Source organism: Psammomys obesus, unplaced genomic scaffold, assembly GCF_907164565.1.
Source record: "Psammomys obesus unplaced genomic scaffold, mPsaObe1.curated_primary_1811, whole genome shotgun sequence".
Taxonomy (NCBI): Eukaryota; Metazoa; Chordata; class Mammalia; order Rodentia; family Muridae; genus Psammomys; species Psammomys obesus.
Window position 1 is genome coordinate 327650 of NW_026594083.1, and position 10878 is coordinate 338527.

General features: G+C 37.1%; 1 non-coding gene across 1 annotated transcript; it reads left to right on the forward strand.

Moving 5' to 3' along the window:
- The first annotated feature begins 1511 nt into the window (after positions 1-1511).
- Positions 1512-1615, forward strand: LOC129684651 (U6 spliceosomal RNA). The gene has a single exon (XR_008721377.1). It is a non-coding gene; the product is annotated as a U6 spliceosomal RNA (small nuclear RNA).
- Positions 1616-10878: the final 9263 nt, after the last annotated feature.

Consider the following 10878-nt stretch of genomic DNA (forward strand, 5'->3'; position numbering starts at 1 on the left):
CTACTGGCCTGCTACAGCCAGGAAGCAACGGTGGCAAAGTCTGCCCTGGGCCTTCGTGCTCCACATTCTCTGTGTTTCCCACACAGCAGTTCCAGGTCCTGCACCATTTTCAGCTACCCACCCTGATCTGTGGCCCCAGAGATCAGCACAGCTCAGTGAGAACCAATGTGAAACAAGGAGCAGCAGAACAGCATGTATCAAGGAGAGCAGGAAAGCCAGTGGACTGAGGCCATCTAGGACCAAGATCTCTACCTACAACCCCAGAGACATAATACCATCAGAGACCACGATGCCTATTAATGCCAAAGTCCACCAAATGGCTACAGGTCAGTGCAAGAACACAAGCAACAAAACCCGGGTATCCTACTACAGCAAGCCAAGAAACACAAGAAAACAATCTTAAATTTGATCTTAAAATTGAGGTTATAAGCATGATTGAGGCCTTAAAAGAAAAAATAAATAAATAAATCTCTGAAAGAAATGTAATATAACCAAAGAAAATATAACCAAACAGGTAAAGGAACTGAATAAACCCTTTAAAGAAACACAGGAAAATGCAATAAAAACTGTGAAAGAATTGAGTAAATCCCTTAAAGAAATAGAGGAAAATACAACCAAATAGGAGAACAAAATAAATAAAACTGTCCAAGACCTGAAAATGGAAATAGAAAATAAATAAAGAAAACAATATGAGGCAATCCAGGAGATGGAAAACCTAAGGTAGAGAATAGGAACTACAGATACAAGGATCTATAATGGAATACAAGAAATGAAAGGGGGAATCTCAGGTGTAGAAGAAACGATTGAAGAAGGAGAAACATCAGTCAAAGAAAACGTTAAACCTAAAATGTTTCTGACACACATCCAAGAAACCTGGGACAACTCAATACTCGTTGACAGCTGGGTCAGGGAAGAAATAAAGAAAGAAATTAAAGACTTTCTAGAATTCAGTGAAAATGAAGACACAACACACCCAAACTTATGGGACACAGTGAGAAGAGTGCTAACAGCACTGAAAGCCTTCATAAGAAAAATGACAAGAGCTCATACTAACAATCTAACAGCTCACCTGAAAGCTCAGAAAGGAAGGAAGGAAACACAATCAAGAGGAGTCAAAGGAAGAAAATAATCAAACTCAGGGCTGAAATCAATAACCTAGAAACAAAGAGAACAATTCAAAGAAACAACAAAACCAGGAGCTGGTTCTTTGAGAAAATCAACAAGACAAACAAACCTTTAGCCAAAATAAATAAAAGACAAAGGAAGAATATCCAAATTAATAAAATCAGGAACAAAACGGGGAATATAACAAGAGACAACAAGGAAATCCAAAGAATCATTAGCTCGTATTTCAAAACCCTGTAGTCCACAAAATTAGGAAATCTAAAGGAAATGGATGATTAGATACCACTTAACAAAGTTTAATCAAGATCAGGTTACAATTGAAATAGACCTATAGCACCTAAAGAAATATAAGCGGTCATCAAAAGCCTCCCCAAAAAAGAGCCCTGGTGCTCACTTCGGCAGCACATAGGCTAAAATTGGAACGATACAGAGATTAGCATGGCCCCTGTGAAAGCATGACACACAAATTCATGAAGCTTTCCATATTTTTTAAATCATGAAAATTGTGGACAAATGGTGGGATCTAGAAAAGAGCATCTTGAGTGAGGTATCCCAGAAGCAGAAAGACATACATGGTATATACTCACTTATAAGTGGATACTAGACATATAACATAGGATAAACATACTAAAATCTGAACACATAAGGAAGCTAATCAAGAAGAAACACCCTGGGTAAGATGATTAATCCTGAGTCAGAAAGAAAAATGGGATGGACAGTGGAAGAAGGAGAAAACAGGAAACAGGACAGGAGCCTATCACAGAGTGCCTTTGAAAGACTCTACCCAATAGGGTATCAAAGCAGAGGCTGAGATTCATAGCCAAACTTTGGGCAGAGTGTAAGGAACCTTATGAAAGAAGGAAGAGATAGAAAGACATGAAGGGGACAGGAGCTGCACAAGGAGAGCAACAAAACAAAGAAATCTGGGCCCAGGGGACTTTTCTGAGACTAATACTCCAAACAAGGACCATGCATGGAGATAACCTGGAACCCCTGCACAAATGTAGCCCATGGCAGCCTAGTCTCCAAGTGGGTTCCATTGTAATGGGAAGAGGGACTGTCTTTGACATGAACTCAGTGACTGTCTATTTGATCACCTCCTACTAATGGGGGAGCTGCCTTATCAGGCCACAGAGGAAGACAAGCAGCCAGTCCTGATGAGACCTGTTAGGCTAGGGTCAGATGGAAGGGGAGCAGAACCTCCACACTCATTGAACTTGGAGAGGGGCATGGAAGGAGATGAGGGAGGGTGGGAGGGTGGGATAGGGAGGGAATAAGGATGGGGGCTACAGCTGGAGAACAAAGTGAGTAAACTGTAATTAATATATAAATATTAAAAATTAAAAAAAAAATTAGATTTAAAAAAAAAGAGCCCTGGACCAGATTGTTTTTGTACAGAATTCTACCAGACTTGCTTTTTTATTATTTATTTATTTTTATTTATTACAATTTATTCACTTTGTATCCCAGCTGTAGCCCTCTCCCTTGTCCCTTCCCAATCCCTCCCTCCCTTTCTCTTCTCTTTTCATCCCCCTCTCCCAGAACACTGATAGAGAAGGTCCTCCTCTCCTTCCATCTGACACTAACCTATCAGATCTCATCAGGACTGGCTACATTGACTTCCTCCATGGCCTGGAAAGGCTGCCCATCCCCTTACATCAGGGGGGTAGGTCATCAAAGAGCCAGCCACTGAGTTCATGTCAGTGACAGCCCCTGATCTCCTTACTAGGGTACCCACTTGGAGATGGAGCTGCCATGGGCTATATCTACCAGAAATTCAAAGAAGAGCTAATACCAATACTCCTCAAACTATTCCACTAAATAGAAATAGAAGGAACATTTCCAAAATCATTCTATGAGGCCATAATCACCCCAATAGCTAAACTACACAAAGACCCAACAAAGAAAGAGATTTTCTGATCAATCTCCATTATGAACACTGATGCAAAAATACTCAATAAAATACTTGCAACCCAAATCTAGGAACACATAAAAAATATAATCCACCATGACTAAGGAAGCTTCATCCCAGGAATGCAGGGGTAATTCAACATATGAAAACTGAAAGGGGGAAAAAATGATCATCTCATGCTGAAAAGGCCTTTGACGAAATCTCACACCCCTTCATATTTAAAGTCTTGGAGAGATCAGGGATACAAGGCACATAACTAAACATTATAAAGGCAATATACAGCAAGCCAATAGCTAACATCAAGTTATATGGAAAGAAACTTAAAGTGATCCCACTAAAACCATAAAATTGTTAGAATATATTAATCAATAAAAATTATATGTATCCAAGTTGTTAAACTCATTAGATACATGTAGACTTTGTGAACTATTCACTAAAATTGAGATCATTCATGTGCCTATCATGTTACATAATTGCCAGTATTTTACAGGGCAATTCAGATAAACAAATGTGATGCTATCACCGATAGTCACACTGTTATTTCCTATAACTCTCAAACTCGCCTTACACAGCAGAGACATTGTGGCCCCTTATCAAAATTTCAACATGTTCCTCTCTGTGCTCTGGGAATGTGATCCTAACCATTTCATATTTTTTCAAGACATATATTTTTGGAATCCATGAATAAGTGAAATAATGCAGATTCTTTTCTTTCTATATCTTCTGTACTATCCTCTGTGGCTCACACTATCCTCTGTCGTTCATCTAGGGTGACACTAGCCATAAAGATTTTCTTTCTTTTTAATGGATGAAGGCTATTGCATGATGTATGTGAGATTAACTTCTAGGGTTTTTCGTTTTTTTTTTAAATGGGGGTAATAGTCTGTGTATAACAGTTAAGGTAGTTAAGGTACTGTTTTATATGGTATACACTGAAAAATGGCAAAAAGAATATGGTAGTGCAGATATCCCTTCAACGTTTTGTTTCTTTTCTTCTTGATATTTATCATATGAGACATCTAAGTATGCTGATAATAGAACTAGGGATGTGCTACTAAATTCACGCATAAACATTATCATCTCGCCTGTAAAAAGCACATTTTTCTGGACAATATGGAAGTTTCTTTTTCTTTCTGATAGTTTATTTATCATGTTTTGTCACATGATTAACAAACTAAAAGTTAATATTCATGTTGTTTACCTGTTTTTCTTAAACTGATTATTTTATTTATCCCTTCTTTTAAAACGTCGTGATTCATGCCACACATTAAAACGGATGATTTTATGCATTTTATGATATTTGAATAAAATGAATACTAAAATATAAGCTTCTGAAATGTATTATTAAAATTCTGAAAGATGGCTGATCAAGTGAAAGTTTTTTTTATTTTTATTTTTTTTAATTTTATTTTTCTTTTTAGTTACATTTTGTTAACTCTGTGTCCCAGCTGTATCCCACTCCCTCATTCCCTCCCCAACCCCACACTCCCTCCCTGGTCTCCTCCCTGCCCCTTTCCAAGTCCACTGATAGGGGAGGACCCCCTCCCCTTTCATCTGACCCTGTTTTATCAGGTATCTTCAGGGCTGGCTGCAAAGTCCTCCTCTGTGGCCTAACAGACTGCTCCTCCCCTGGGGGGGGGGGGTGGCCAAACAGCCTGCCCTTGAGATCCTGTTAGAAATAGTCCGTGTTCCCCTTACTTTGGAAAACTACTTGGTTACTGAGTTACCACGGGCCACATCCGAGCAGAAGTTCTAGGTTATATCCATAGATGGTCCTTGGTTGAGTGTCAGTCTTTACTAAGATAATTTTAGCATATAATTCTTCCTAAAAGTCACTTAAAAATCAGCATGCCAAAAAAGTGATGAAAATACTGTCTATGAAGGATATCAGAGAACCAAAAGTAAATGACCAATACTTGAAAGTATATTGAGATTCTCCCCTCATTTAGTTACCAGATCAGAAAATAGTCTAAAAATGTACCTTATATTGGGGACAATAGCGTGAATATGATTCATTAAATAGATTTAGATACCAAATTTATGAGTGCACCTCCAAATCTATCCCTGCAGTTTTTAGATTAGCTACTTTATTTCTTTGTATTTTCTTTAAATATAATTAAAATGTAAATGTAAACAATCAAGCATTTTGAGTGAGATCTGCTATATAACTTTAGCTTTCAAACATAGAGTCTATGGCAAGTAGTATCAGTATAAATAGACAAAATTTATTAATATAAATGTTAAAATATTAGATGAAGTAACATGAGAAAAATGGCAAATATGTAACTTGAAAATATTCCCCATGTTAAATCAAGTTGATTCAAACAGGGGTAGCATGTAACGTTCTCCAACTTACAGAGGAGGATAAAGAAATGTCACTTTGAGCCCAGTAAAAATTCCTTAACAAAGACAATTAATAATTTCTAAAATTATTGAGTCTTACAAAATCTTGATGATATAACAAAATAATAATTATCATTATCAATTTTTGCATACAAGTTTATATGCCTTGAACACAGAAAGTATTCACCAAGAGGAGGTAATTCAAAGATGATAAACAGATATTAGCAAGGATCTGATACGTAATATTCTTAAAGAAACAAAAGTCATCATTGGTCACATAAACTAGATCTATTCTTCTCTAGTGTATAAAAATTTCCTACTTAAAGATGTGAATGGCATCAATATCAGAAAGCATTTCTCTAAAGCATCAGAAATATTTGTCTAGAAAGTGGAACTTAGAATCATTTTTACTTTATTGAATCTCAGTTTCAGTATTTGATAATTTTAAGATAACCAGGTTATCCTGACACTGAGAAATCAATGTTAAAACAATTTTAATTTGCAGAATTTATTGGGAGATTCAATCAGAAATTTTATTTGTGACTAAATTAGGGGCCTGAAAATATAGAATGCTGTTCCTCACTATGTATTTATAAATTATAAGTAGGAACTAGAGGTAAGTGTACATGATCAGATGAAAGCTGAAGTAAAGGGGGTATAGGAAGGACTTCCTTACTTGAGAGTACTGGATGCTTCTAAACTTCATAATCTGGGTATTCCTATTTTAGAGCTAAGTTTATAAAAAATACTGAGGTTTTTTTTTTTTTTTTTTTGGTTAATATATTTTGGAAGTTCTATGCAGTAGTAGTTCAATTATTCTACTTTTAACCTCTTTTCTCTGTCTTCTTTTTTAATTATATCATGACTGAAATATTCTTTAAGTCTTTCCACTTAGAAATCTGTGCTTTCCAAGGTTTATTTTTTTCTTCCTGAAGGCAATCTCTGTGTAATTTTCTTTAGAGACTGTTCTACTTTTCTTTCTCCTAAACTCTTGACTCCATTTTTTTTTTTTTTTTTGGATGCTTGATGCCTAATAGGCTTTGCTGTTTGAGATTACTGTTGTAGACTTTTACAAATGTCTCCAGAGACCATGACCCATGTTTTCTCATCATTAATGGAAATCCTTCTCATTTGAAGCAGTTTTTACCGTGAGTTTTTGTGTGCCCATATAAAATTTGCATTTAGAACACTGTGATCCCTCTCTATCCCTTTGGAATTAACATATATTGAGCATGCAGAATTTTGCCCCTCCCAGTTCACACTTGTAGCTCTCTACAGGATTAAAAGAAGATTACTACCTATTAGCATAAACTCTGAGAAAACAAGGTTTTGAAGCATGTGAATATTAATCAAATAAAACACTCATTAATTTCAACATTGTATCAGTAATATCTAAAAAGAATGCATTATGCATTCAATAAAATAATATTTAATCATATACAACAATGAAATTAGATTAATGAAACCATGATTATAAACAAAGGTGAAGGAAAATTGAATTTTAGCACTTAAAGTCAAATGAAATGATAATTGGACTTGTCATGTACACAGAATGTATTCAGCTGAATTGGAGCACTCTGCATCCATTAATAATCTCTTATTTCATTAAACTAGAGATCTTAAATTTTGCCATAATTAACAAGTCTACCCTAATCCCAAGCTCCCTTTATCAGGAATTCTAATACATGTGGATTTGCTTTGTGTCACTAGAGCAAGATGCATTTGGATACCCGATACAGGGATAATGGGAGAAGCTTTCTGCAAATCCCTCTGAAAGGAGTTCCTAGTATAAAACAATGGGTCAACACTTACACATGCAAACATGCTGATTAGAGATGCTGATGTGAATCCTGTTTCTAGCAATAACTGGGACCTTGGTCTTTCAAATGATTGAGTTTCATTTGACTATGATAATGGTACAGAATAATTTGGAAGGCCCCACAAGGCTTGAAGCAAATATATTCTTCAGTAATTCTCATTAGATACCAACTGTATTATAAAAAAGATAGTTCAAGAAAGGAAGAATACTTTGGGCTGGTTAGAAGGCTCAATGAGTAAAGGATCTTGCTGACAAGACTGGGGGCCTGAGTTAGACCATCAGGAACCGAAATGGGGAGTGACAGACTGAAGCCTGCAGGCTGTTCTCTAATTTTCATGTGTGACTTGTCATGCCTTATGTAAATAAATGTAAAGTATTTTTTTTAAAGAAAGGCTATATTTAAAAAATTAATATTAATAAAAAAATCACTTCCAAAACAATTTTACCACTGTATTCTAAACACATAGTTTTCAAACTTCACAGTCTCTTATTAGATGTCCAAAGACAGAAAGGTTTTCTGGAAATATACAATGAAGCTATTATCCCGTGGCAAACGTGATTGTTATTACGTTTTTACTGTCACCAATTTAAAACATTTTTTATTATTATCATTTATTACAATTTATTCAGTTTGTATCCCAGCTGTGGCCCCCTCCCTCGTCTCCTCCCAATCCCACTCTCCTCCCCCTATGTCCCTCCCCTAGTCCATTGATAGAGTTGTTCCTAGCCCCCTTCTATTTGACCCTAGCCTATCGGGTCTCATCAAGACTGGGTGCATTGCCTTCTTCTGTGGCCTGAGGAGCAGGAACTTTCTCTGGCATGAACTCAGTGGCAGGCTCTCTTACCACCTCCACTTGGGGAGTGCTGCTTTGCCAGGCCACAGATGAAGACAACACAGACAGTCTTGTCACCAATTTAAAAAAAAAAAAGAATCATGCATTGTTTTAATGTTTATAACTTTGTTTCTCTATAGATCAGCATTGTGTATAAAGAGAAGAAATATATATTTGTAAAGCTAAAAGAAAATGCAGTTTTATGTTAATTCTGGTATCGGGGAAATTGATGGTTAAACAGACTGAGAAGAACTAGGGAAACTTCCTATAAATGTTAAAAATGTATGTTCCAGGGGTTGTATGGCTCATTGAATAAGGACCCTTATAATAACGTAGTGTTCTCTATTCAAATCCCCAACATGCATGTAAATGCAAAACATGGTCCCACATGCTTGTAACTCCAGCACTCTGGATGGATATGGAGGATGCCAAAAGTTTTCTAGCTGCCAGAGTAGCCAAAACAGAAGGTTTCATGTTCAGTGAAAGGCACTGTCTTCCTACACTTTTTAAAATAAGTTTGTTCCTTCTATAGTATATCCTGGTATAATACTCCTCCTTCTATTCCTCTATTCCTCCCAGTTTCTCTTCTCTGATCCTCCCATAAGGATCCATTCCCTTTCTGGAGAAGTATTATCTGAAAGCAATTAGATGAAGAGTGATAGAAAAAAATACACACTGACCGTTTCATAGACAGTGGTACAAGATCTGCAAACACATGCTCAGACACCACATACACGCACACACCACATGGACACATTACACTATCCCCACATAAGCAGTGTGGCACGGTTTGAAAATGACCTATAAAAATAATATGCTGAAAACAAATGATGGTGTGTCTTGACAGATTAATAGATAACATTCAATTATTAACATTATATTATTAAGGATATTTGAACTTTAAGTAAATAAATGTAGCTTTGGGAAAAATATTTTGAGGAAGTGTGGTGCTTTGAATAGGAATTCTTCTACCGTAGACTCCTGTATTGAATGTTTGGCTCATAGAAAATGGCAGTATCAGGAGATGCAGTCTTGCTGGAGGAAGTATGCTACTGTGAAGGCTGGCTTTGAGGTCTCAAAAGCTGCTGTCTGAAGATCAAGATGAACTCTTAGCTCCTTCTCCAGTACCATGTCTGCCTGCATGCTCCATTTTTTCCTCCATGACAATGTGTACTAAATGTCTGAACTTTAAGCCACCCTGATTATGAAAGTTTCGGGTGTCTTTTCGCATCAACAGAAACCCTAAAGCCCTAACTAGGACAGGGAGTTATTTATGTACCTTATTTTGTCGTTCTGTGAAATAGCAAAGTTAGCCTTCTCTGTAGCAGGTAGGCACACACGGTGGGCAAAGGGTACTGAACCCACACATACTTGGTCTCCTACCTCACTGCCTACAGAAATGTGAGAAATGCATTTCTGTTCTACTAACTAGTGCACACGCTCCATTGGTCTGGGATATTGTCTATTGCAACAGAAAGGAAGACTGGAGGTTGGGAAAGAGAATATGGAAAAGCAGTAGCAATTTTAACATCCCCCATTGTTGAAAATGTTTGTCTTGTTCATTTAGAGGCTTGCATAATATCTTGTGTTGCCATATAAGCTAGTCTTTGGGGAGGAGACATTTAGGTTAGTTCCAGTTCTGAGGCTTCTGGGACCTATGTTGGAAAAAGTGCAGGGAACTTCACCAATTGGGATTTACTGCCAACACTGAGAGATAAAAAGGGGGGCAGTAGCAGAAGGCTGTGTATTTGGGGGTGCTCTGAAAGTCCTGGCCAACATTTTAAAAGAGGGCTTGTTATGGCTGTTATTAAGGTTTTTATTAGGTGGTCTTTGGTGCATTAAAGGAGCAATGTCAGTGCATATGAGAAAATTTCACCTACTGTAAAGTAAATATACACACACACACAAATGTACATTTTAAGTTGGGTTTTCAGTACTTTTTTTTCTTTTTTTCTTTTTCTTTTTAGTTACAATTTGTTAACTCTGTGTCCCAGCTGTATCCCGCTCCCTCATTCCCTCCCCCTCCCTAACTCCCTCCCTAGTCTCCTCCCTGCCCCTTTCCAAGTCCACTGATAGGGGAGGAGGTTTCATTTGACCCTGTTTTATCAGGTATCTTCAAGGCTGGCTGCAAAGTCCTCCTCTGTGGCCTAACAGGACTGCTCCTATTAGGAGTAGTGCTACCTCAAGACCCAGCTATACCACTCCTAGGTATATACCCAAAATTTGCTCAAGTACACAACAAGGACATTTGTTCAACCATGTTTGTAGCAGCTTTATTTGTAATAGCCAGAACTTGGAAACAACCCAGATGTCCATCAACAAAGGAATGGATACAGAAATTGTGGTATTTTTACACAATGGAATACTACTCAGCAATCAAAAGGGAGGAAATCATGAAATTTGCTGGCAAATGGTGGGATCTAGAAAAGATCATTCTGAATGAAGTATCCCAGAAGAAGAAAGACAAACTTGGGTTTTCAGTACTTTTAAAATGACTTATCCATCTCTCTCTTTGAAGTTATCAACCTTCAGCAAATAATCTTCTTTTTGCAACAAAGACCATTAAGTAAAACAATAACTAATTGAAATACAGAGTTATGGATTCTAGTCTTACCCAATACATCTACAATATAATTCTCAACTTCTTCATCTAAAACTCGAAGATATTGCAGAAGAAGAGGTAGAAAAACTGTTACAGCAAGTAGATCAGGGGCAAAGAGTTTGCTGTGAGATTGTGTCTCTTGGTAATGTCAGAAGCTACAATCAAAAATTTTACCAACATGAGTGCCTAACAATGAGTTGAACAGGACCATTCATGGAGAAGACCTAGACTCCCTGCTCAGATT